The 27,982-nt window shown below is 43.9% G+C and overlaps 1 protein-coding gene across 8 annotated transcripts in view; it reads right to left on the bottom strand.

Annotated features, from left to right (window-relative positions):
• THRB (thyroid hormone receptor beta) overlaps positions 1–27,611 on the bottom strand; it is a 168,056-nt gene extending 140,445 nt beyond the window's left edge. For 3 of the 8 annotated variants that reach the window (XM_057424853.1, XM_057424854.1, XM_057424858.1), the window contains exon 1: positions 14,729–15,061. The gene's annotated coding sequence lies outside the window, so the exon portion shown is untranslated. Of the gene's footprint in view, positions 1–14,728; positions 15,062–23,584; positions 23,711–26,609; positions 26,709–27,476 lie in introns of those variants that run through there. The other 5 variants (XM_057424850.1, XM_057424849.1, XM_057424848.1 and 2 more) reach the window with 3 other exon arrangements.
• Between the last annotated feature and the right edge of the window lie 371 nt (positions 27,612–27,982).

Here is a 27,982-nt window from a genome sequence, read left to right as displayed (position 1 = left end):
ATAAAGACAATCAATCAGATTTAAGGACAATAAGGAATTATGTGAAGGCAGGAAAAAACATGTACCTAACCTGTTTTCTTTGTGAACACTGCTGAACTTGAAAAAGACCCAGACTGAAACTTGAAATGCATGTTGTACAAATTTTAGGATTAACGCTCTTTACTTGACATGTTACAATCTGAAATCAAGGAAGAGAGGATATATGTGAAAAATTCATGAGGATGAAATAGTCACATTAGATTTCTTTGGGAAGTTGGGAAGTATTACCATGGTACTCTGTTCAAAGCTGGGTATGGCAACCACAGACTGGGGAGTGCTGCCCAGCTGGGGTACCAAGCAACTAACGGAACATATACCATACCTGGTAGTTCTGACATGAAGACTAGAATTCTTTTTCCACTTTCTTCCCTGTGTAATTTTGCTAGCATATTGGTGTTGGAATGTAATCCCTCCTCTTTGTCCAATCTACAATGTCTATATAGTTATTCACAGTTCAGTTTTTTGAAGATATGTGATTTTAAATCACAAGTTTCTAAGAAGTTGTGATAACATTTTAAATAGCATGTTTTAGAGAAGAACCGGACAGCTAGTGAGATGGCCAACCACCGAACAGAGCGCACAGCTTGTCCTAAAAGGTTCTTAAATTCAGACACTTACACTTCTGAATCAGGATCACACATAACCTGCAGTTCTATGAGGTACTCATTTTTTGGCTGATTGATGATTGTTAGGATCACTGAAAAGGCACGGAGCAGCTTTAGCTACCACTGATCATAACAGAAAAGATGCCACTTCTCCAACAACAATCCATCAAACTTAAAACACTACTATAAAGGAAAGTAAAAAAAAGACGGGTGCAATCAAGAGTACTTCAACTAGAATAAAGACCCCTTCAGGGCACTTTAACTGCCAGTCTGCAGCCTAAAGGGAAAATGAAATAAAATCTAAAATGTCACATGGTGCTTACAAGATTACATACACCTACACCAGGCAAATATAATAGAATCCTATTTTTCCTGTGTTTTGATTTATATTAATTATATTAATTAATTAATTATGAGTAATTAAGAAAAAATATTACTCTAAACCCAGGAAATTCTTCAAAGTATTTTCCCTTTTTTTCTTCTCGTGATGTAAATGGTCCATATTCTTAATGTTGTTATACCACAGTTAAATTACATCAGAGGCATTATTTAGTGTTCAGAATCAGAACATCTGAAACTATGAAAAATAATCATATAAGAGGGGACTTCAGTAGCTGCCTATCCCTCATTCTATCAAAGTTGTATCATTCCATATTATACAGCTGCTGGTGCTTTATACACCTTAAGATTCCTATCGATCACTTCCAAGCTGATAACACAGGGAACAAACTCTTCTAATAGATCCCTCTGCTAAAATGAAAGAAAGCAACCCAAACAATCCACTTTCACTTTTTTCAGTTACCTTTTTCAACTACTTTCAGCCATGTGTCACCAATATACACGTACAGCCACTCTGCAGACTTTGGTCATGTCATTTTCCTTTCGCTCTATTATTTTCCAGCTCCTCCCTGAACTCTCTGCTGTTTAATCTCTTCTGGTCAGAAAAAATAATAAGTAACTTTGGTACACAAAAGGGAACGCAATGTTCTAGGACTGGGCTTATGTGAGTTGTAGGAAAATGGTACAAATCTGAGAAGAGCTGGGATTGCTGTAGCATGACGTCATGACCTCTGTTTACAGCCGTAAATGATACTGGCAAAGTGACAGCGTCCTGCATGACCCTGTGTTGTATTATTTTTTCTCTGTTTTTATTATTGCTGTGCCTGTCTTTGCTTTACTGACTCTAGTTACTTTGTCCAATTTGACAGCGGTCTAACCAAACACGTATTTCTCCTACACGTCCAAGTGGAAGACCCGATTTTACTGTCAACACAGCCAGATCAAAGCAGCTAACCTGTTATCGAAACATCAAGGCCAACGCCCTAATAATGTCCTAATTTCTTATGTTAACCCAAAAGATAAAATTATTTTTAATTAACAACGGGTAATTCAGCAGAAATGTAACTTGAAGGTAAGCATTGACAGAAAATGAAATTTATTGACTCAAAAATAAAATGCATTTACTACCAGAAATTCAGCTACTAATCCCCAAAATGCTCAAAATACTTGTGCTATACTGTTACCCAGAGATAACAGAAGAGTACAGTATCTTAATTCAGTAGGTTTTGCTATATTTGTTGAATTACATCATTTGATATGAAGACATTAGCCTGGATTAAAAAGGGAAGAGCATTAATTACTTTAAATATTAATACCACTGGCCAACTGACATATAAAGGTATAACGACTCTTATACTGAGTTTTCACAAACTTTTGCCAAGTTTTTCATAAAGATACCAGTAAACAAGAAATACAACAAAATTCACTGAGACTGTGCATTACATCACAAACAAAACCCCAAACAGGTGATGCAGCAAAAGTCTTTAGACAAACAAACAAGAGCATGGTATAAATTTAATCCCTAAATCAAGATATTAGGCTTGCCATACATACAGCTGCAGATGGCTGGGTATACTGACTCCAAATGCAGCACTGTAGATAAAATTACTTCCACCTTAAAAACACACTGTAAGCAGATCATTTCGCTCACAAAATCTGTTGAACTTTGGGAAACGGTGAGCTTGTATCGCCTACCTTTACTTTTGCCCTTCTCATTTCCCTGGCAGTAATAACCACAGAAGGTAATCTCATATTAAGTTTTATTTTGGAGTCCTGACCCCTGATTTCAAACACTGAAGGAAGATGTGTATTTATGAAACTTACATAATGTCGACTGAATTTCAAAAATCACTATTGGGATCGTAACTTCTTCTTTCTGACATAAATGCTTCTGAGCATCACTTAAGGTCAAAATCTGCCTTTGATATTCACCAAGACTTTTTCACATGGAAATGAGACAGCAATTCCACCACTTTGATATTATTAAAAAGGTAGCTCATTCACTATTGGGAACATTATTGAAGAAAACACATCCAGGTAAATTAGCAGTAAAGTATCACAAAGACTGCTGGCATCTGCTGGCTATAAGCTAGCAACTCAGATCCGCTACGCTGATACAGTATATAAAAGGAGTAACACCAGACATCACATTTTCTGACTCAAAAAACATCCATCCAAACACACAAAAAGCACACAACAAACATGAATCCCCAAAGATTACCCTTAATACGGACAAGCTCAGCAAAACTAAGCATTTGAACTGTAACTTCTGATCCGCCCATCTGCTTTCCTCACTTAGGCCTGCTCTCCAGATGGGAAAACAGGTGAGGTCTTGAATTACTCATATGTCACTCTGTAGTTTTGCCCACACCTTTCTTCCTGTTACACCATCACCCGACTGTTGGGAAATTTGGATCTCCTAACAGAGATTGCAGCTCTTAACCTTCACACAGCAACAGGTAAAGCGTAGCTCTATTCTATCCCATGCCTCGCAACATCTGCCAGGTTGAATCTCCTGAATTCTTCAAGCCTTTTGCTCTTTCTGGGTTTAAATACTTGTTCTCTTAAAGAAATAAAAAATGACAGTGAGGTTTTCACAATACTAATTTGCAAATTGTTTCAAGCTCTTTTAGATTAGATTACTTTCCAAAGCAAACACAGTAACACTATACTACTCTCATTTCCCAAACACAGCCTGGCTTATGACTGTGCAGCACACGCAAAACTTTTGCTTCTTTCCGCTGACAATGCTCACAAATGGCTTTCACTGACTTCAGGAGGTCTTTGCAAAAGTGCAGGATGTTCCACTCATCCAAAGCTATTTAAAGGAGCAAGACCTAAAGAAATATTGACAAGATTAGGCATAATGTATCAGGAAACTCTCAGCTACAAAACATTAAAAAGATCAGACTACAGATCTGATCTTGTACATCTGGATTTATGAATGGTAAATCTCTGCCTTTAAATATTTTTCCTGCACCACCAATTAATTCAGCTGCAGATTTATGATCATCAAAACGGTCTACAGCTATATCTACACAGACATATTTTGAAGAGACTGAGCTCAAGTTATAATTTGGCTTTGAGTTGAACTTCACAAAGGGGAGTCCAAGCTTTTCATCTTATTTCATGCTATGCTTGCCTGGACAGCAAGCAATTTCCTGTCAGCAAGCCACTTCCCCTTTGCCTTCTATCTCCAAGGTAAACTGCTGACAAACCTACCTGCTAGTCCTCATAAGTTGAGGAAATAAAATATGTGAAAAATATTGAGAAATAGAAGGCTTTTAGAAAAAAAAAAAAAAGAAGCCTGCAGTGTTGTTGCAAAATAAGGGTTAAACTGATGTGAACTTGTATTATGGGCATGACTTTTCAGCTGCCATTTGTGGATGAACTCAAGCTATGAGCAAAGGTAAGGAGATTTACATGCCTTGGCTGCCAGCCAGTGTCCACATTGGTCCCCACAGGGCTGCCTTGTGAGGAGGTGCATTGGCAAAGGGAGAGGGAAGACTGTCTGCTTGAGCTCTCAGGTTTTGTAGCTGAATTACATCACCTTCTTGCTTGCAGAACTTGGGTTTCTTGCTGGAGAGACACATAGCCCAAAAAATGAGATCTCTGGAAAAGCTCCATGGAGCCAAATAGGCAGTAAAGGTCAAGGGAGGGGGGAGGGCAAGGGTTCATCAAGCAGTTTGCTTATGTAAATTTGGCTTTTTATGCTTACAATCCCATGAGCAAAGCATGATCAGAAAATGACTCCTAAACAGCAGCCAAGTCCTGGCTATTTTTATGCCCATATGACTCTTTCTACGGGATCAGCGGTAATGATCTTGAGCATTGGCCCCTTATGTGTAAATGTGAGAGCATGAATCCTGGTTCTAAGTAATCTCACAACTTCAGTGTGTGCATTAAAAATGCATTTAGGGCACTAATTAAAGTTACAGAGCAGCTTAAACTGTTTGTGTAGTCAGTTGCTTTCTTTTATTTTGGTATGAATTCATAATGTTTTTATTGACTCCCCTGAATTTATTAAGGGCACGCCTGGCAGACCAGCTTATTTTTCTCTACACTTCCCATTAAGTGAGTCTGTCTTAAATTATTTTCCACTTCACTCATCTCTAGCCAAGTAAACTGCAATTCCCTGTATCCGACTGCCCATTTCAAGATGATTTTCTTCAGGAAGTTTCATTCAGAGAACGGCTGAGGCTGGAAGGTGCTTCTGGAGACTTTCTAGTTTTCCCCCTGCTCAAACAGGGTCACCTGGAGCAGGCTGCTTAAGACCATGTACACTTCAGGTTTCAATATCTCCAAGGATGGAGAAGCCACAACCTCTCTGGGTAACCTGTTCTGGTGTCCAAGAAGTCAAAACGGTCTTGCTATTTCTGCAGGCTTGGGGGGTTTGCTATATGCAAAATTTTAGACTTTTTTTCTTTCAGCTATTTGAGTTCTCCTGTTCCTTGGCACAGAACCTGAAATTTGGTAAGCAAGGCCCTTATGACAGGAATTAATCCTGCTGTCCCTGTGAAAATCTAGTCAGAAAAAGAAAACAGGGGAGAGGGGCTTGCCTAAATTTGTTTGTGCTCCACAAAAATTGTTACAGTATTTGGAAAAAAATCCATCTTGTTTCATTCAGATGCCTGAATTTACCAGCTATCAGGGATTCCAGAAGATCTGACATCTAAATACAGAAGGAACCATGCTATATATATACATACGTTTCTCCATATACATCACTCCACACCAGGAACCAGGCACTGCAAAGAAGCCACTGCAGAGCCTTGAAGGCCAGAGGTAGGGTCCTGACTGCAGAAAAAGTGCAGCCAGGTCTGCTCTCTTCCCCAGGAGAGTTCAGGGAGCCTGCACAAGTTCAGCCCCTTGCCAGCCCACAGTGCCTGCCTCTGAGACTGCAGTCAGGAAAACAAGGAGGAGAGGCCAGGGGAGAGCAGCTGCCTGGCACACCAACCCTAGCTCTAGGGCAGCCTGGGGAAAGCCTGCTTGTCAACCCTCATACAGCCACCACACCAGAACCGTGACCTGGATGAACTGGCAAGGCTCTGTCCACTCCATGTCCTCTGGTTTGGAGCTACAAACATCCCTCACCAACAGATGCCAACAAGAGTACTCCCAAAGCCTGGCCACTGGGCACTAATCCCTTCAATCTCTCACAAAGAAAGTAAAAGAAGGGCTTGATAATGAAGGATTAGGCAGGTGGGGGAAAACGCTGCAGCACTCCACAACTGACAGGTTCGGTCATAAGCGGGTTTGACCACAAACAGTGAACACAGACAGCACTCAGCTGTGCTGCAAAAGGAGGGCTGAAGGCAAACACCTGTAGGCCTGGGTAAGGAATGGGCAATGTGCCCTAAAGAGAAAGTAGGGCAGAGGAGAGAAGGAGATGGAAGCAGCAGAGGAAGGGAAGCATCATAGCCTGGCTGTCCCTCCTCCCAAGTATCCTATGCCAAAGGAGTCACCTTATCAACATCACTGCGAGTGGGATGGGGATACCAGAAGGGCTAGCTCAGGGAACAGCTCTACAGAGAGGGTATGACCAGAGCCCCCCCTCACTCAGGAATTAGGGAATCCAGCACTTCCCTGCCCCAGGCCACACCATTCCCACCCATGCCTAACCTCTGAGCAAAGCATTCCTACCTTCACAAGATTGAAGAGTGCTTTGATAAGAGGTCTCTTGAAGAGACCACAGCAGAAGATCCTTCTGTCTCACAAAAACACTCCCACCATCCACCAACTGGAAAGGCATGGCCAGAATGGCTGCAAGCACATTCCCTGCATCCCACCAGAAGAGTAACAGTGGGTGAGATTCATCTTCCCTGGGCAGAGGATGAAAGCAAAAGGGCTTCCCACAAGGCCTGACTACCAGAACAGTCTCTGGGTTCTTCCAGAGTTCAATGGAAATGAAGACAGCTACTTGATGAAAAAGGCGGTTTCGTACATTTCAGAGGTTATCACCATTTTTGACAATCTATCACAGCAGTGGTCACATACAGACACAGCAGAAATGCCAAGTAGAAGGGCAAGGGAGGGAGATGCCAAAAAGGCAGTAGGACTGGAGACATAAAAAACCAAACCAGCACCACCAAGGAACCCAACCCTCAGTAACGCAGAAAGATGAGAAGACAACAGCATAGGGTCTGGTCAACATAATGGCAAGCAGTACTCTTGTCATTGACTCATCCCTTTTGGTGGCAAGAAGACCCCAAAGGCCCCATTGAGAGAACAGCAGATGACACCAAGGACACTGCAACCCACTCTGCCAACAGCAGGCATGTGGCAGATGCCTTCTATATCTGCCAGACTGAGCAACCAGACCAACTGATGGGACATCCTACACGGAAATGAGGTTGAGGATGCTATTTCCATGAATATGCCTCTTCAAGAAAAGAAAATGTCTCTACTATCTCTGTCCTATTTCTGGCAAAGGAGAAAAGTGTGAAGTATCTGAGGCAGGGGACCTTGGAGTAAGGGAAGAAAAACTTGAATGCTAAGTTGGATAATCAGGTTAGATACCTTCATGGTGCAGAACTAAGTGATTTTCAACACAAAATTCACAAATACCCAGTGACAAACTACTGTTACATGTGTACAATAATGTGTACATAAGGTCCCGATATTCAATATAACCAGCTGCATTCCCTGTGATCTGATGTTCAGAATCATAGAATGGTTTGAGTTGAAAGGGACCTTAAAGACCACCTAGTTCAACCCCACACATACACACTCCTTTTGATGTGGCCCAGCACACAGTTCTCCTTCTGGTCTGTGAGTGCACACTGAAGCTGGCTCATGTTGAGCTTCCCATCAACCAACACCCCCAGGTGCTTCTTCTCAGGTCTGTTCTCAATCCATTCTCTGCCCAACCTGCAGCTGTGCCTGGGGTTGCCCCAACTCAGGTATAGAACCTTGCACTTGGCCTTGTTGAACTTCATGAGGTTGGCACTGGCTACCTCTCCAGTCTGTCAAGGTCCCTCTGGATGGCATTCCTTCCCTCCACCATGTCAACCGAACCACACCGCTTGGTGTCATCGGCAAACTTGCTGAAGGGGCACGCAATCCCACTGTCCATGCTGCCACAAAAATGTTAAACAGTGCCAGTCCTACTACTGATCTCTGAGGAACGCCACGTGCCACTGGTCTCCACTTCGACACTTAGCTGTTGACCACTACTCTTTGAGTGGATCTTCCAGCCAATTCCTTATCCACTGAGAGGTCCATCCATCAAATCCATGTCTCTACAAGGATGTTGTGCGGGACAGCGTCAAATACTTTGCACAACTCCAGGTACATGAGATCAGTCACTCTTCCCTGATCCACCAATGCTGTCAACCAAATTTGAAGGCCACCAAATTTGTCAGGTATGATTTGCTCTTAGTGAAAGCATGCTGCCTGTCACCTATAACCCCCCTACTGTCCGTATGCCTTATCATAGTTTCCAGGAGGATCTTCTCCATGAAGTTTCACAGTTTCAAACAAAGATAAGAGGAAGCATAGTTTTCAAACACAACTATTACTACATATGGCTAAGAACACTTAAAAGTGAAACAGTACCGTCTGTGGATTCTAAACCTTAGCTTTGTGCATATACTCAAAGATACCTGAATTAAAGTTGCATAATCAATGTGAATTTTGGCGTCTTTTTCCTTAGTGCTTGACCTTTGAAATCAGTAACTTATGGAGTTAAACAGTTTTTCCAAGTCTTCTGGCCCAACTAAGCTATTTTATTCTGGTCACATTGAGCAACGGAATAAACCATATCACTCCAGTAAGTCACATCAGTGAAACTGGCATAACATAAAACACATGCAGTTTAACGCTGCATAGGAAGTGTTCCAGGCATAATTTTCTCTCTATTTGTAGAAATAAAATTCTATTTTAATAATTAATGAAAGTAATTATTTTGTTTCAAAAATTAAATTTGCCACAAATAAGTTATAGGCTAATACTCTTTTAATGCTACGTGCGTAGGCATGTATATCCTGGATTTATATGGATATAACTCTGCGCAGAATCTTTCCCTGTTTATCTAGCTGGATAATGCGTGACACCTTATCTTTGTTAGGAGAATAAATACAATATGGAAAGTAAGACACCTAACTTATAAAAGAAAGCTCAAGACAGCCATTTCCTGAAGCCATGAACAAAGTTATTCAAAGCCTTACACAGGTTTAGCCTAAGCTAAGCCTAAAATCAGGTTGGACAGGACTCAGAACAACCTGATCTAGTGAAACATGCCTCTGCCCATGACAGCAGGGCTGGACTAGATGAACTCTAAGGATCCTTCCAACCCAACCCATGCTATGATTCTATACACTTTGAAGCACTTGCACACAAACACACCCTATTTTTAAAAAAAGATGACTGAAATATTAAAAATAAATACAGAAATATTACAAAAAAAAAAAAAAAATCCCAACCAATCAACCAAAAATGAGAGAGCCCGGGATAAGTCAATAAACCATGGAAATAAAATTATTTTAATGTAAAGCTAGAAAGCAGATGGTAAGATGTCACATGAAGGCAATCCTACCTGTCAAGAGTGGCAATGAGGTAGGCAAATGGGCTACGAATTATAAGATTGTGCTAAAAGCCAAAGGAAAAAACAATGGTAAAGAAGAAGTAACTTCAATTTATTAGTACTTATTCCTTCCATAGGTAGGAAACCAAAAAGCAGTAGCAGCAGCGCTGCATACCTGCTTGGTACAGCTTGGCAAGAGCACATGGCAAGTAGCTGGTATAGCTGAGTTAAGGGAAATAACAGTCATGGGTGGGAGGTGCAGAGTTAACAGTATACTAAAGGAAGCCAAAGTGCAAGACTAAGTCAGTGGAAGTAAGACATAAAGATCTGCAAACCCACGAAGTACGAGAAAAGAAAAGGCACAGCATTCAAGAATGTTGTACAAATGCAGATAATGAGAGCAAACATGACATGTCTCAAGGAAGACATCTTGCAATGCTGATGAAACAGCTGTTCTTACCCACAGAAGTGTATCTTTCTTGTATTTTAAAAAAGGTTCATCCATATGCGTGTCACTGAGATTGCAGTTACTGAGCAATTATCCAATGATCCTACTACTTATGCAGTTGACAAGCACTTCTAATTTTCTTCAAAGAGCTCCTTTATTTCCCTTACACCACAGCTGTTCCAAAGCACATCCTACAGTCAAGCAACATTGCTGCTGTACCTGTGGCTTACAGTTCATTTCTTCCAACTCCCATGAAGGAACCAAGAAGACATCCAAACATCACTGTTAGAACAGGCAGAAATATTTAGCAGGTGAGCAAAATCAATGGTCTTCTATCTATTCTGTGTATGCATTGCAAACACACACATATTAGCAATTTGTTTCTGCATCCACCAACTTCACTCCTTCCTCATCCAGCAAAGACATTTTGACTTTAAATTCACTTGAAGAGACACTAATCTTGCCCCGTTTTCTACCTTATTGTTAGGCAGTTTGACAATCAGTCCTTTTATTTCTTCCAATGGAAAACAGAACCCTAATTTATTGGATTAGGTTCACCAGAGGACAGAGAACAGCTCTGTAAGCTAGAATGATCACACCGCTTTCACGCGTATAATCTAATTATAACATAAGAGTATTTGCTGGTTTAGTTCATCAGTAAAAATCATTATGATTCTGTATACTTAAGACACTTGAGGTTATACTGTAGGTTTTTTTAAACTGTAATTTATTCCCTTATCCTTTGACTAATTTATTAAGTTTCACAAGACCGTAATTTCTAACAAGCTACAATAGGTCAGAGTAAAATGAGAATTTTTATGAACAAAAGCATTCAGAATTTAACAGTTTAATTTTTGCATTTAAAAAAAACCTCCAACATTGTATTTGCTTATAATTTCATCCTATACAGTTGCAGGCTGCACACACTTCAGCAGCATGACCACAAACTGACAAAGCTAACAACAGAATCAAGTTTTCCAAACAACTTTTTTCCTTGCATTGTCCCTCTACCATAACCATGTTTAAAGTAAAATAGTGATGAGTAGTGGAAAGAATCTCGTTCACGTGTTGTGAATTAAATGAGAGAAACAACTTAGCAAGACTTAATTACTTTATTCAGAATGTCCTCTTGGACTACATACAACCAATGAAATAACAAAGAATTGAAGAGATACAATTCTTTAATCATTACACAGAAATTATATTTATTTATAGTCTGCCCTTCATTTTTCTAACAACAGTTCTCATAATACATGCACTGCTCAGTTAGTTGTCCCTGTAAAACATGTAAAATCCTACCTCATCCCTGAGAAGACAGTGTGCTCCATTGCACAATGGCAAGTTTAAAAGGCATCAGAAGCAGTATTGCCACACTAATGGCCATGTGAATTATTCTACTTTTTATCCCATCAAAGACAGGATAAATTAACCCAAGCAGACCCCTGGAATAACATACCTCTACTGCATTTTCCAGTACAGATTTCCTCAGCCACCTCAGAGGCCTTACTTTCAGTTAGGCAGATAGAGGGAGAGTACTTCCGTGACTTAGCAGAATTCTGCTGTCCTAAACCTGAAGAGCTACTGAAAAGCATGCATTTATTTATGTGAATGGGGCCATGCAGGAGAGAATGTAGGACTGTAGATGTAGCTATTTCTGAAATCTGGAAAGGAGGGAACAAAGACAAACAGTGGAAATATTAAGATAATCTTCTGTGATCAGTCCTGTCTGATGGGAAATTCACAAATTCTGATCCTGACTATACTCTCTAGAAACCCACAGCATCAACATGCCACATCATTCCCTGCAAGTAGGTGGACAGTGCCCCAGCAGCACCTCCTCCTTTGCTCTGGATGCCAGATTCTTTTGTGCTTTGGAAATCCAGCATGAGGAAGGGTAAGACAGAGAAAATACACAGCTCTGCACTGCTACCCTGCATCCTGCAGTACAGCTCTGCCTTCTGCCATGACAGCCGTCTCCTATTAAAGAGCAAATTAGTTTGGCTGGAAGAATTTGAACTTCCCAAGTCCTAGAAGGAAATTAAAGACATGAGGGCTCACATTCATATGCTACCTTCCTTCTCCTGCCTTCCCTCATCTGAGGCTATTTATCTGACCTTCTTTCATATGCATGCCTCTTTTGCCTTCTTCAACTTTTACTAACAAGCAAACCTCAAATCAGTAAACCAGAATATGATGGAGGAGAGATAATATGCTCCAGAATTTCCTTTTCCAAGGAGCCAAAATTCCTGGTCTCACCCTTCCGGTAGCAAATGAGATTCTTGCTGGAGGATGTCCTGCCTCAAATCAGGTGGGTTTTTTTGAGGTTTCATCTCTTGATTCCCTTCCAAACAGAATCAAATTCCAAGACATGCTACACTAGACGATAAACTCTGACAAACTTCCATGATTTAAGTTTAGTAACCCTTCTCCTCCGTACTTCTCTTGGCTGGGGTATAGCCAAGAGGAAAAATTCTGCTCATCATCAACAATAGGGAAGCCAAGAGAGGATATATGCCTACCACAGGTATGTGTTATTCTGCAAGCTTCTTTATGCAACACCAGTATCTGTTACCACTAACAATTTATATGCTGTAGCATATAAAAAAGCATACGAAAACACTGCTACCTCTTTCTACTCAGCAAAAGAACATTCCCACACAGGAGGAGACAGCACAGTAAACTTGACTTTACATAATGACTTGGATATGCAAAGAATTTCAAAAGCACTGAACAATCTGTAGTAGCCATGATGTGCTCAACACTAGCTCGTACAAGACTTGATCCAAAACCACTAAAATCAATGGGAGATTTTTCCATCGACTCTAACAGACTCCAGTTTGAGCCTTCTCAGCTCTGAACATCAGAGTCCGCAGAGTTAGAAGCCGATGCAAACCACAGCTAAATCCTTCCTTTTCCAACACAGATTCATGTGACGTTTAAATTTCCTCAGGATCATCAAGTAGCAGTGCTCTCGGTTTCACAACTGGTATGTCAGGACTAGATTATTCCATCCATCAGTAACAATGGAACACACCAGCTCATCCAAAGGTCAACAATTCAAATGAACTGAAGGAAGGCTGAGACTAATTTAAAGGTCCTGGGACTAATATGAAGGCTGATTTTGACCAGTTAATAGAAAAGAAGAGAAAAACCCTTGTGAGGAAGGAAGTAGGCATATCCAGTTTCACAAAACTTCTGTTGTCATTGTGCTTAAACCACTGTTGTATGAGAAAATGAAGTGCTATACTTTCCAGGGGCTTCGTCCAGCTTCTTCACTTTAAAAAAGGCGATAAATTTAAATAGTTACATCATTTGCAGCCCAAAGTAAGGGAGAGAACTCAAGCCTCTCACTGTAAGGCAATATTGCTAACTAATGAAGTTGCACTGATTATGATAAAGTCCCCTGAAAATTACTTTGTTACTACATAGATTTCTTATAAAGATCAAACCCTTTGCTCTGGTTTTGTTTTTTGTTCTTTGGTTGTTTTTTTTTTTCCTTTTTTCTCAACTGTTTATTTGGAAATTGGAGCTGAAAAAACAGAAACCAGAAAACCTAGTAAATTGTCCCAACACACAACTAGTACTGAACTGCAAAAGGAAAACAAACTGCTTTATAAAAAGATCCACAGTCTACCAATTATGCAAACAGGTATTTACGACAGACTAAGTTTTGTAAATAAAAGCTAAATATATTACTATAACTAGCAGAAGGCTCCGTTCGAATGCATGAATTTGGTGTTAAGTTCAGATAATAAAAGGAACACTGTGTATACTGTAGAAAAAGAAGTCTCATTCGCCCTCCTGAGCCGGAGCCGGTATTCCTTAAAGCATTTTCAACCTGGCCTTCTCCTTCCACCGCCTGCACGACGCGAGTGCAAACAAGGTTTCTGGGGACCACGGAACTACCGGGCTCCCGGCGCTCAGCAGAGGAGGTGCGACCCTTCCTACCGGCAAACGGCTTCGCACGGCCGACAGTTTTTCCTTTCCCTTTACACTCATACGCTACCCAATCCACCCACCCACCGCAGCTTCCAAACTATGTTTAGTTAACAATTAACACATTTGACTTTTTAACTTCACGGATTTCTGCTCCTTTAGAAAGTCAAATAAAACTTGCATGGATAAACTCTTAACGGGGAAACGCCACCTATGCTGCAAACATAAATAAATAAGGAACCGCCGGCAGACACGCATACCGCCGGCTCTCCCTCTATCTCCCCGGCACCTCGGTGACAAATACCGGCGGTGTCACCGTTCCCCTTCCCGCCGGGCCGGGCCGGTCGCCCCCCGCCGCTCCCAGGTGCTGCGACTCGCGAGGGGCAGCGATCTCCCTCGCCGCTGCCGCCGCGCTCGCCACCGGTGACAGATAAATACAGCGGCGAAGAGCGCAGCTCGCCTCTCCCGCACCCGAAGCCCCTTTCTTCCCACTCCAGGACGGGGACCGTCCACGAAGGGGGACGGCGCTCCGTGCGCCCGGGGCGCCCCGGCAAGCCGACCCCACGCCGGAGCGCCCGTCCACGCCTGCGCTGACCTCCCGCACCCCGCCGAGCGGGAGCCGGGCTGACTTACCGGCGGAGCGCGGCCCGGCCCGCGCCCCTCGCCGCCCGCCCGGGCGCGGTGCCTCTCGCCTCGTCCCTCCCGCCAGGCGCCGTCTGGCTGCGGACGTGACCTGGATTCCCCCCGCCTGCACCGCCGCCTCCCGCAGGGCCGCGCACACGCCGCGCCGCGCCGCGCCCCCCGCGGCCCTCCCGCCCCGCCGCCGCCGCCGCTCACCTCCGGCCGCGGCGACCCGCCTCGTCTCCTCGCCGCCCCGAGCGACGCGCGGCGGAGCGGAGCGCAGCGTTACGCAACGCGGCCCGCGGCCCCTCCGCACCGCGGAGAGAGGGTCGCCGTGAGGAGGCTGCGGGGCGGAGGGAAACCGCGGCGGAACCGGAGCCCAAACCGCCCCCGGCGGCCACTTGTAGCGCCACCGGGGCGGGCGCCCGCAGGCAGCCGGGATCTCCCTGGCTGTACCCGGGCAGGGCGGGCCCCGGGGCGCCGCCGGTCCCCGCTTGTCCCCGCGGGCTCGGGCGGTGAGGTGTGACGACGCGGCTGCGGGGGGACCCGCGACGCTTTGCTGCCACGGGAATTGAAATCCCACGGCGGTAACGCCGCAACGTGCGACCCTGGGTCACCCTGGCGAAGGAGGACTCGGGCTCCGCCGTATTCAGAGGCTAAAGGCAGCGGCCCCCGCTAACAACTTCGCCGCGGGCACGGAGGCTGTGCCGCCGCCTCTGGAAGCGAGCACCCAACCCAGCCGCGGCTTTGCGCAAACACAGTGTCAAAGCGCCTTCTGACTGCACCTTCTGCATCCTGCCGGGCAGTGCCGATTATTTATTCCCCCCCCCCTCCCCCGGCACGCCGTGCCTTTCCCTGATGGGCTTTCACAAGCACACCACACCACGAGGCCTCCCTCGCAGGGATACAGGCAGCCCCGGATGGGGGTTCCGTCTCTGCGGGGATGGCCAGTGGAGGCTCTTCCCGCGCCCCTGCATCCCTGTGTTTAGGGAACCCCGGTCTGGGTTGGGCAGGCCATTGGTCCTGCAGTCATACGACCCCTGGAGGAAGCCGCAGGGATGAGGCAGGCTGTACCCAACACACCTACCCCGACAACGGGAACACGAAGGCTGATGGGCCCCTAGCCTCCAAATCCCTGGGAATCCGAGTCTCACAAATACAATCACTGCACCTCAGCCCAGCACAAATGCTGCTCGCTGCCATAGCAAGGCCGGCAGTTTTGGGAGGCCCTACATTCCCTGGCCATCGGTCAGGAAGGATGTGCGAGGGAAAAGATTACTGCACATCCCCACCACCCATCTCTAACTCATGAGGTATGGAAAGTGAGGAAGGAGAAGCACCCAGAGTCTCATTAACAGCTATCAGCTCGAGCGAGTAAGATGGCGACTGAAGTAACAGGAGTGAAAGCAATAGGTACTTGAAAGAATAAGATCAGTTTGTTTTTCCTTAAGGAATTACAGGAATATTAAACCCTTCTTGCAGTTATAAATCATTTAATGCAAATCATTTAATCCAAACAGAATTTTTACAGGCTCATGAGGCTCACTCATTTTGCCAAGAGTGAGTCATGTACAAATAAAATGAAACCAACAAAGAAAAGAGCTCTCATACCATGTGTATGTGGGTGATCCTTTGAATAGCTTGTAATTATTTTTTTAACTCTACCACAGCCAGGAAGACAGGTTTGTGAAGCAAGAGCAAACCTTGATAACCCAGCTGTAGCCCATCGACGGGTAGTTTTTCCTTCACCCAGAAAGCAGCACAACAGGCCCCTTGTCAGGCTGAGGACAGCAGTGGCATGACTAATACATCAGCAGCCCTTCAAAGGCTGTGACTGCAAACCAAGTTGTGTGCTGACATACTAAAGAAGCAAAAGACTTTTAAAAAAATGCAAATAATGTGAAGTGATTAATACTTAGTAAAAGAATGCAGTAGGCAGATAATCCCTCACTTATGGGTTAGTTAAGGACATGAGTTAAACTTCATTCTTCGCTCCTCATGTCATAAATATGTGCTGCTAAACACAGAGCACATCCTGAGCCAGTGGGGTGGTGATGCACTGCTCTGAAATGACTGAAATGCAGGGACACAAAGCCACGTGATGGTGAGAACGGGAGCCTCAAAATGTGTCATCATCCCCGTCAAGTGAAACTGATCTGGAACGCATTCACTGATGCAGTGGCAAATATTTGGGGATACTAGAGAGGGATGGCTTCTTAGATGGTTTCTGACGCCAATTCCCCACATCATTCAGACGAGGTATTTCAGAGTATCTCAAAGCGCTCCTCTAACCACCTATTTTGTGTTTTAACATGAGGACATATGTCCCTGGGCCCTCACAAGACCACAGTCTCCCTTCCACCTGCTCGGACAAATGAAGCTACACATGGACAAAAATTCCCACCTATGCAGTAGGACAGAAGTGGGAAGGAGTCCACAATATTTAGGTAACGAGTCAAGGAGGGGCTGGACTTAGGGCAATACAGCTGCCCAGGGTCCAATGTGTGTGCTATGGGCACCAGTGGAACAGAGGGCCCCAGATTTAGGCAATCCAGGGCCCTAAGACCTCTGTGACTTTCACTAGCAATGGCCCTCATCAGTGCTTGAGACACTACTCCTGCCTGGCAGAAAGAGATGTCCTCTTGTTCCCTCCAGGAGTGTGAGGAATCTCTGCTTGCCTTGTTGGTACCAGGGCTGTGCTGTGTCTACCATGCACTCACATAAATGCTTTTCTTATGCAGAGACCATGAGACGGGGGTCAGTACAACTGCAGGGCACACAGAAGAGCCTCTGAAACCATGCACGGTCTGTACTGCCTACCCCAGAATGGGCACTGAAGAGGGAAGGAGGGACAAAGAGAGGGAGCGCATAGCTTATACAACCAGGAAAGTAACGACAACATTTTACTTTTCCCTGAGAACAGAAGTTCAGGTCATCTACAGACATAAGCTCCCACTGCATTAGTTTCCCACAGACCTTGACTGTTCACAAATACAGGAGTCAAAAAGTCCCTTCAATTAAAAAGCAACCTAACACTGACCTCAACAAACAACCAAGAGCTGGACCAGAAGTGCACAAGATGTAATCCAGCTCCGAGATGACCTGGAAAAGAATCTGTACATCTTTCAGGGCATAAGGCTCTCTGCAATGAACAGCATTTTTTCTTTTGCATAACTTGGTACCTTGGTGGATTTCAGCTTTTAAAGCCCTTATTACTCTTAGTTTAGTTTTCTCCCTAAGTATCTTTTGTCTAGCTTTACCCCCTTGGGGCTGTGCAGGAAAGGGAGAACCTCAGTTCAGCTGGGCTTTCTAATAGTAATGGACATCTTCCATCTGCCACCAAGTGGTAATTTGTTACTGGGTATTTTGGTTGGTTTTCCCAATGGATCTTTGATTTTAGAATGGTTGCTTAGCAAATCAGTTCAGATACAAACAACTTTGTGGTCTTCTCAGAAGTATTACACACTTCATCTGTTCCGCTCTTGTTTGAGGAGGAGGGCTACTAATTTGTTTATACACAAGCAGGCAGATAGCATAACCAATGGACCACATTATCTTATGACAGAGGAGCCCCTAGTCACTTTCTGAAGGAGGGCCTTATGAGACATGTAGGTTTTCTTACTGTTTGTAATTTCTCAGGCCTCATATTTCCTCAGCTGTCTGAAATAGCATGTACTACAGTGTGTGGGAAAATGGTGACTGAAAACTAAACCAGTTATGGTAGAGCAGCACAAACTATCAGCAGTTTAAGATCACTCTGGAGTCTGTTGATGAAATGAGAACCTCACCTTTTGGCAGACAAAGGGAATCCAAGACATTTTGGTCTAGAAACCTTACAAGGAATGTGGAAATCAGGAAGCTTACAGATGCCTTTTCATTCTTTAGACCACCAGTAGTGAGTCAGCACAGCAGGAAAGCATCCTGTGTGGGTCCCTCTTTAAACCAGGGATAACCAGTGCTTATACACACAACAAATCTACCAGGCAGTACGTGAATACAGTGACTTCAGATTAATTTCTGTTTATTACTAATGATAGCTGTCACCAATCTTCTCTAAATGCCATGAAACACTTCAATACATTTTGGTGTAAACTGAAGGTACTTAGTTAGCCAACAGTCTCCAGTCTTTCTCTGGGGCAAACATCTACTTCCTGAAAAAAAACCTGAAACTAAACCACTAATACTGTACACTATTTCTTTTCCTCTTTGATTTTCATTTTACAATACAGTGTAATATATGTCTGTTTCAAGATTTCTGAGGAACCTGAAAATAACCTAATGTAATAATGCTTTCATTTTGCACAGAGATCCAATTCCGTCCTGCCATCAGAATTTGAGGGGAACCACAGCCAATGTGTGACAAGAGAAATGAATGAAAATCAGGCAAATGGGAAAGAAAAATAACAAGAAGGAAAGCAAGAAAGAGAGAAACAAACCTAGAGGCACAATCTAACCTCCAATGAACAGTTCATATCCAGTTTTGATCTTCCATGCAGAAACACAGCAGGGAATTCTTCTCATGTTATGCAGGGATGCACATGGCACAGGACATTAGAGCTCAGCCCACAAAACCAAATGAACAAGGGCAAAAATACCTCAGCTGAAAGAAAACCAGCAAGATTAAGTTATCACCAAAAATTATCTTTAAAATCTGTGTTTCTAAATTGTATTTAGAATTGTGCAAAATTGTACAAAATATTGGGGAAAACAGCCTTACCCCTGAAGCAGGCTTCCAGACTACACAGGAATTTGTGTATACTCCCCCCTTTATGGCAAAAGCTGTTTTACTAAAAAAAGACTATTTGGACTGCCACTAAAGGATGATGTGGAGGTTCAAGAAAGTTCAAAAGAGATCAGACAATTCATAGTCGATAAATCTATCAATGGCTAGTAAACATGATGCAATCCAGTGGAATTTCTGGCTCAGGAAATCCCCATAACTTCTGACTGCCAGAAGTTAGGAAATCCTACACTCGTCCCATTTCATCCAGTCTTTCTGCAAGCATCCTCTACTCATCAGGCAAAGATGGCTTGGTGAGCTATTGGGGTAAACAAAACCAGCAGGTCATCAAGGCCATTCTTGTTATGTTATGCTGCCACCTGATCCAAGTCACGGCTCCATCTCATAGAAATGAGAGTGGAGCTAGTTTAATTTCCCAAAAATCACAGCAGAAGCAACTCCACATTAATAAATAAACAGTAAAAACAGATGATAAATTATAGGCTTCATTAGCTCAGATCTGTAGCTTTTCCTTCACACTGAATGTGATGGACAAAGGGTGAGATGGGCACACTAGTAAGGACAGCCTATCAAGCAAGAAGAAATAGCATTGAAGTGACCTGCAGAAAAAGCCTCTAGTTTGTAGTAGGTGTGATAGCACCACTTTGCACAGTTTCCTTTCAGTGGTGGATAGGCGATACCCTTTTTGAGAAGAATCAAAGCAAGAGTGAACACAGCTCTGAGAGAAGGCAGAGGGGGAAGATGGCTGGAAGTCCTACTGAAACCAGACCCCTTGTCCCAAACCCCTGCAGTTTCAGTTAAAAGATTAGGGCTTAGAAAAGCTCCTGCAGTTGCTAATAATTATAACTGAGGGAAAGTTAAAACCCAGTGGGGAGAGGCTTGATTTTGGAGGTCTGACAGAAGCAAGCGCTTTGCAAGGTCTCTCATTCCTGATCTAAAACCATATGGAGAAAAACTAACAGGGGGGGTGGATGTATTAATTGAGGGAACATGCAGCTTGTTGTATTCTAAATCCACTTCGTTTTCATAAGTGAACATCACTATGGAAAACACATCAAGAAATACAGAGATGCTGGGAAACAACCCCCACCTCTGATTAAAAATAACAAAAAACTAAGAATTGAGTTCTCACCTTTCTACTAAGCACAGAACATAGAAGCCTGGCATCCCTTCTCTGGAGAAGATGAAGACATTTACACATGTCAGTAAGTGAAAATGTAAAATAATGCACTATCATCTTTTCATTCCTTCTCCATCTCTTACTTTAGCAGTATTTAATCAAGCTTTATCTCAGCAGGCCTAAAACATGGAGTGAATGAGATCACTTTACCACCTTCATCCTGAATCAAATCAGAGCTGAATTTCTGGAGTAATTCAGAGATATGCACTGAATTTTCATTGAAGTGTTTTGGTTCCCAAGTTCTTTTGAAAGGTATGGAACAGAAATATTACCATGGTGCCAGCAGAAACAATATAAGGGTTTAGCACTATGAGTCTGTTATTTAGAATGGCTGTTACCATTTTTTGCTCAAAGCACAGCACGTACTGTGGTATGTATACCTGCTCAGTGTAATATGGCGCGCTGCAACACTTCGAACAGTCGTGTTTCTCTATATGCCAATTTAAACACAATTTGCCTGACATACAAGAAGAAAGCATCTTCTGAGTGTGATTGTGGGCTTCAGGTTACGATATTTATGCTAACAGTGTCTGAAAAAAAGAAGCAGTTCCTTACTGTAGAAAACCTGATCTGCCAGGAATCCCAAAAGATGCTTTGGAGGCCAGCTTGAAAAATCTCTCTGTAGGACCAGCCAAGGAAAGTCCTAATTTAGTCAAAACTCTGGCTCTTCAAGTGACCTTACCCAGTACAAACATGCTGCAGGAGAGTGGCAGTGTTACCCAGTGTGCATAAATCTTTGACTTCTAAAGGAAGTTTAGCAAGTTATAGCATAGCATTCATCAGCAGTGTTATTACTTTTTTCATAGTTAACCAAAACCCAATAACATAAAATTAAAAAGCTAATTATGACCCAGGTGCAATGAGAAGCGTCATGGGAACACCTACAGACCCTGCCTGGTGCACTCAGACCCACGGCTACGAACTCCTGGAACAGATTAGAACCTGGCACTACCGTAATAGCTGGGTATCTCATTTCTTTAGGATACCTCTGAAGGAGCAAAACATGAAAAAACAAACAATGGATGAGACAGGTAAGTAGCTAATTCCAACATGCAGGAGCCTCCTGCTTGCTAACTTACCTACCCTAGTCAGCCCTCTGACTATAGGAGAAAATACCCAACAAATCCATACTGGTGTAGCAGGGCAATAAGCAAATTAGAAATGCACAGAGACAGACTGAACAACTTACACGTTGTTTTATCTTTATAAAAAGGAGCTTGGGGAGGAGGTGGGGACGATTAGGAAGTGATAATGGCATACACTGCCTGCTGTTCCTCCCTTCAAACATATCACTTTGTTTCTTGTAATTCACTAGGTCTTCAGGCACACCAAAAGCAGTTACTTGCTCTTTCTAAGGACTTTCAGAAAGCTGGCATTTACACTTTCAGCCCTGTGAGGAGGAAATAAACCTTTGAGGAAATCTTACCTGTTAAAACCACTTTTTAATGGTCTAATGATTTTTTAAAACATCAACTTGAATTTTGCTCAAAATGTCATTACAAAACAGAATGAAAGTGTTTCTCCATGCTGACTATAGAATTCCTGAAATAATGTAATTATCATCTAAAGGGGGAGATTCTTATTTACTGTTAATGACAGTGTCGTGTTTCAGCATTCAACATTGAAAATGTCCACTGATAAAACAACATTCATTGGTTTTATAACAATTTCAACTCAAAATCTTCTTTTTGGGACTCTAACTGATCCTCCAAATGAGCTTTATTAATCATTGACAGGAACCTGGCAAAATCTTACCCCATACTTTGGCAACCTGTCAAAATGTTCAATTAGGTCAAATCAAGAAAGCCCTAGAAACCAACTGCAGCAGCACTTTTAAGCAAAAAAAAACCAAACCTCATTGTATCTCTGAAATAACTTCAACATTATAGGATGAAAAAACCCAAACCAAACCCTTTGATCGTAATTTGGTTATACACCTGAAATACCGGCTCCATAGCAACATGCCAAATAGCCACTCCTTGAACCACATCGATTAATGATATTTCCTCATAGATTTTATTTATCAGTGCCATAAATGTCACCAAGAGGTTTAACATAAGGAACAGTGACAGCCAGTTCCTTTATCTGCCAAGCAAACACTTGCTCCCCTTCAGCACTTTTCTATACATCCCATCTTCAATGCTCTAATTTCACGCATATACAAAGTCTGCAACTTGTTATGAGTTTCATGTGTTCTGTATCTCACCTGCATGTTTGTGCATTAACAAATATGTTGACAATGTGATCAAAATAATTTTGGCAGCAAGAACAATAGCGACCTTTATCTAACTTCTCAAGAATTTGATCTCTGCTTCTGCAGCACCACTGCACGTACAGCCATAGGTGCTGATGGGCTGTTTGAGGTGTGTCTTGCTGCCAAGCTTAATCCCACCACCCACAGTTAAGAGTTAATTAGAACTTGAAGAAGACAGAGGGAGGCAAACCAAACAAAAATAGCATTTTAATTAACTGTAAACAATAATTAAAATCCAGCGTTATGTTTAGCATCTGCACATTGCTGGATTTACTGCAGTGACTCTGAATCTAATGAGATCATCCAACTGAATCCCGGAGGACTGGACACATCTCAAATCCAAAGTACATCTATTATATCTCAAAAAATAACACCGTAAATGAACCATACTTCAAATACCCTGGCCAGGTAAAGAAGAATAAAATGTGCACACATCTAGTAAGTAGGTTTTGAGTTTTCAATTCCAGATGTAAACTTGTTCTGCAATTTCATAGTGCAATGGTCCCTATTATACTTAGTTATTTGCTTGGTTATTATATTATTTATGTAGTTATTTACAATTCTCTTTTTCTTAACCTTTTCTTATTAACCTGTCATTATACTAAGAAAGTTAGGAAGATGATGTTGTACAACATTCTTTTGCCAAAGCCACAGAAGTTATTTCCAGTATTTTCCACTCCAATCCTCTCTTAATCACAATGTTGGGACACAGAAACCCTCTAAGTGTCTCCCTGTCTTAGTTACTCAGTTTTCTCTGCCATTTGATCTTCAGCTGTCTAATTTACAAATTGGCTCTCATCAGTTCATCTCCACACAAAGATTTACATTCCCTCAACTCATGCTTGAAATAGTCACCTGTCATTCAGAAGTCAAACCTATTAATAAAAATCTCCTTACCTTCACCAGGAGGAGAAGTAAACTTCCTGAAGTTTTACTTTACCATGAGCTTGATCAAGGGTAACCACCAGGACCTAGCCATACAGAAGAAAGTCAGGGGTTTCTCTTGTGCCCATCTCTAGAAACCTAAAGAAAAAACATCTGTCTGAGGTATCCACATGGCTTTTGCTTTCTATCATTTTCCAAAAATGGCTAGACCAAACCTCTTCATTACAGCTGAAACTTTAATCTGCATAAGAAAGATAACCCAACTCATAACACCATTTATATAATGCATTCAAATATTACAGACCCCAATATCTCGTTTGAGATATGCAGACAAGTGTAATGATTCAGCTAATATGTTGAAAGCTTTGTGTGGATGCTTTTCTTCCTCCGATTACTTGTTTACTAATCTATAAACATAAAAATCAGGAAACGTTTGGAAGAGCCTGCATATCTCCACCCCTCTTTTGGCTTGAGTTTCATAGGTTCCTCAGGTTTCATGTGCTCAGAGGTTTCCTGTATTCTCCCTTACATTTTGCTCAACCATAGGCACAGATGTACAGGTTAGGCGTAATACTATTAATGTTTTCACTTCCACAGCACATTTTTTAAATTGCAAATTTAAGAACTGTAGAGGAAGTATTAAGAACTGTAAAAACAGACTGTTATGTATTCAGGAAGCTTAGGCCAGACCCAAGTGTAAGCTCTATGTCAGAATATATTCTAATCTAAGGATACCTTTGTTAAAATGACTGCCATTATTTATGACTGATTGCAAATTGCTTTGTTGTCTTGGAAAGGTCAGGAAGTTTACTCTGTTTTTCCTCTCTTTTTATTTATGTCAAGCCTTTAACTGTCTGTATTCTCATAACTGTACCACTTCGCTACTTTTGTCTTTCTACAAAAGCTTTCCTTGCATTTTCCTTATTATTATTTTCTTTTTTCCTGTTATGGTGGCAAACACCCCATTCAAAGTGCTACATTTTCTCTGGGTGGATGAAGAGGGTAGTACCTGCCCTCCGTTCTTTACAAGAAATGTTGCTTTGCTGTGGCCTATAAGGCCCCGCTTCGTACAGGAGAGCTGTATGCTGCTCCCATGTCTGAGACATCCTGTAACAGACCATACCTCATAGTTGTGTACGTGCTCCTGCACAAGAGCTGCTGAAACTCGGCCCTTATCACAGTTACCCTTCTACTTGGTGATACTTGCCAGGAAACCACCTCACAACTCTCTGCCTTTCTTCCACATATATATATAATCTGTATTTCCTGTAGGTATCCTTGGTTTGCACTGCCCCTTAAGGCAGTTCCATTTTTCCTCAACTTTCTTGACCTGCCCTCTGACATCCCCCAGTTGGGGCAGATACATCATTCTGTATCAGCTCTCTTCCTGCTTAGTTCTTTTCCCTTTCCTGGAAATGTAGCTCTTAACACACTGCAGAATTTCTCAGGTTCCTCCTTCATTTGCCCGGAAAATGAAACAGCAAGATCTTAGTTTTATCTGTCATCCACACAGCAAAACTAGCCCACAGCTCCCTAGGACAGCAGTGTCGCATCCCTTCCAGATTAAAGTCTCCAGGAATGTCTGTAGCAGTCCAGCTACCTACGTATGCTGCTTCCAGCTCTCTTTTCCTAATCCTTTTCCACAACTTTTCTACAAGCTACCTCTCTTTTTGTGCCTTATTCAGGGTGATCTCCAGACTGAAACTGTGTGATGTCTATAAATGTAATTCATCTCCTTTGTTTCAGCTGCTGAGTAACACTAACCTGTGCTTTGTTTGACTGTCTTAAGCCAATCAACTAACTTCAAAATTACCTTCTCAAAGTGTTATGTCACCTGGAGCACTCCAACTTCTTTTTAGTAGAGGTTTCTATCATTATCAAAGACATTTATTTAGATTTCTCTTTTTTCTCACAGCTTTTTTTTTCCTCAAATCTTTCCAATTTCAGCTTTTTCCAGAAAACAAAGAACTGTTGTATCAGCAGTTTCCTTTCCTTTCCTTTTTCCTTTCCTTTCCTTTCCTTTCCCTTCCCTTCTTCCTTTCCTTTTTCCTCTCCTCCCTCCCTCATTTTTTTGAGAGGTCCTTTTTAAATCTGAGACAATGTCTTTCTTCATTTCCCTAATAAATCCTAACAAGCATTTCCCAAGCATTTTTTAACTAACAATGCTGCCTTCTCATTTATCCTGTTCAAGTTTTATCTGAACTGCTCAGTACTAGAAGCTAACTGTAATTAACTGTATTAGAAGCTGTATATTTCATGTTTATTGGTTCAATGACAAAGACCAAGACATTAAATTTCTGCAGCCCAGCATGCTGTTGTGCTTTGAACTCATAACCATGTCTTACTCCTTTTGGAAATCTTGCTTGTAGAGTCTAACAAGTTTTTTAATGAGCACAGTATCTTTCTGCTTTTCTTTGCCTCTGGCTTAGCGCCTCAGCCCCCTGTAGTATTTTCTTTCAGGTACGGTTTTAGGGAGGAAAGGAATGTAATGTGAAAGCACTGTGATTTGACTATCCTATAGATACGCTCTGCTTTCATTTCATCGAGGCTCTTTCTGCTTTTGACTGCCTCCTGATTGCTCCAGGGCACAACCGACCCACACTGCACGACCTCGTAGAGTGTCCTGCAGTGACTACAGTGGTCACCTCACAACGCATGACAACAGACCCGGGAAAGCCCCAATTTCCTCTCCAGAAAACTTTTTCTGGTCATGCGGTTTGAGCACAAATTACAGGGATATTTCTGCCCTTATCCCCTGGTGCTTTACTGGTCTAATAATAATAAATTAATCTCAGCTCTTTATAATTATATTGTCTTTGTAAGCTGCCTTCCCTGCAGCTGATGGTGTTTTGCTGCTCATTTGGCGAGAGGAAGCTCTGCCCCTAATGGAGGAACACTGTGCTATGACAGAGCCAGGACAGCGCTCTCTTCTCCTCAGCTCTGCCACCTGTTGCCGCAGGACTTAGATCCTAAATTACTCCAGATTCCTGCGTCTTGCGTTTTCCACAAAACGTGTATTCCCTGTGAGTTTGTTTACATCTCTCCCGCAGAAGCATCCCACAGAACACGCCATGCAACTGTGTGTTTTTTCCATGAGGTATTAAGTTCACTTGACTAGCAGGCCAGTAGCACCTACCTATTTTAAAAATACTGGTTAATCATCCTTCATAGCCCCAAGTACGATTAACAAACAGCGATACTGCATTCACAGAGAGATCCTTACACCTTGTCCGTTTGTCTGCTGGCCACAATACTATCTGGATCGATAACCGTGCGCGGTCCTTGCCATCTGGGACCCGAACTCCCTGGCGTTTCCCAGGCATCTCCCATGCTCCCACCTCAGCTCAGCTCAGCGCTCCCACACGCACCGCGCAAGGAAAGCGGCGCGCAGCGCCCTGGGGAGCAGCCCTTCCTGGGGGGTGGGTGGGGAAAGAGGTGAAGTCTGCCGGAGCAGTAAACACGACGTAGCCCTTCCTGGAGGCTATTTTCTTCCCATGTAACAAGTACAATCTATCTGGTAACCCGGAGGACAGCCAAGAGTTGAGGCTGCCCTGGCAGCTCCAGCCCAGTCCTCCCACAATCGGCGCGGGGAGCCGAGGGCCGAAGCGCAGGTCCAGCGCGGCTGGGAAGCGGCGGCCGCAGCCGCAGCGCTCTCCGGGCGGGCAGCGCACCGAGTCCTCCCCGACTCCGCGGCAGCCGGGCCCCGGGCTGCGGTGACGGGCCAGCGGCGCCGCTCCCGCCCGGGCCGCTCCATCCCCAGTCGCTGCGCAGCCGCCCAGCCAAGCAGCCCCGGCCCGCGCCTGCGGAACCCCCGCTCGGGCTTCCCGCCCCACCCGGCGGCCCGAGGGGCATCCCCCCGCCAGCGCGCCGGGCGGGGGAGCGAGGAGGGACGCGGGAGTCTCACCTGCCACCGGCGAGAGCCGAGCGGGAAGCGCCAGCGGCGGCTGCGGCGCTTCCTGCGGTGGGAGGCGGGCGCTGTCCCCGGTTGACCCCGGGGGGGGGGGGGCGGCGGCGGGACGCGGGTCCGGGGGGACGGGCCCGGCGGGCGGCCGCCTCTCCGCCGGGGAGGGAGGGAGGGAGGCGGACGGGAGCGGGGCGGGCGCGGGGAGCGGCGGGGCCGGGTGGCGCCGAGCGGTGACCGCTCCGGCACTGCGCGCTGTCATGGCAGCGCGGCCCGGCGCGGCGCCACACGGCTCCCGGCGGCGGCATAGCCCGGTCCAGCCCGTGGGAATCCCCGCTGGCCGCCGCTGGCCCCTTGGCGCGGGGACCCCTCCTCCGCGCAGCTGCCCTGCCGGGGTGCGGTGCAGGGGGACATGCCTGCCAGGGGGGGCACCCCGTCGGGTGATGCAGCCCCGCAACGAAACACAGGCCAAGACTTCCACACTCGCCCCGGTCTCGGCGCTTCGGCCG

Source organism: Pezoporus wallicus, unplaced genomic scaffold, assembly GCF_028554395.1.
Source record: "Pezoporus wallicus isolate ANWC-B61680 ecotype Strahan unplaced genomic scaffold, APGP_CSIRO_Pwel_v1 contig_3181, whole genome shotgun sequence".
Classification (NCBI taxonomy): Eukaryota; Metazoa; Chordata; class Aves; order Psittaciformes; family Psittacidae; genus Pezoporus; species Pezoporus wallicus.
This window is presented reverse-complemented; position numbering and strand designations above follow the sequence as displayed.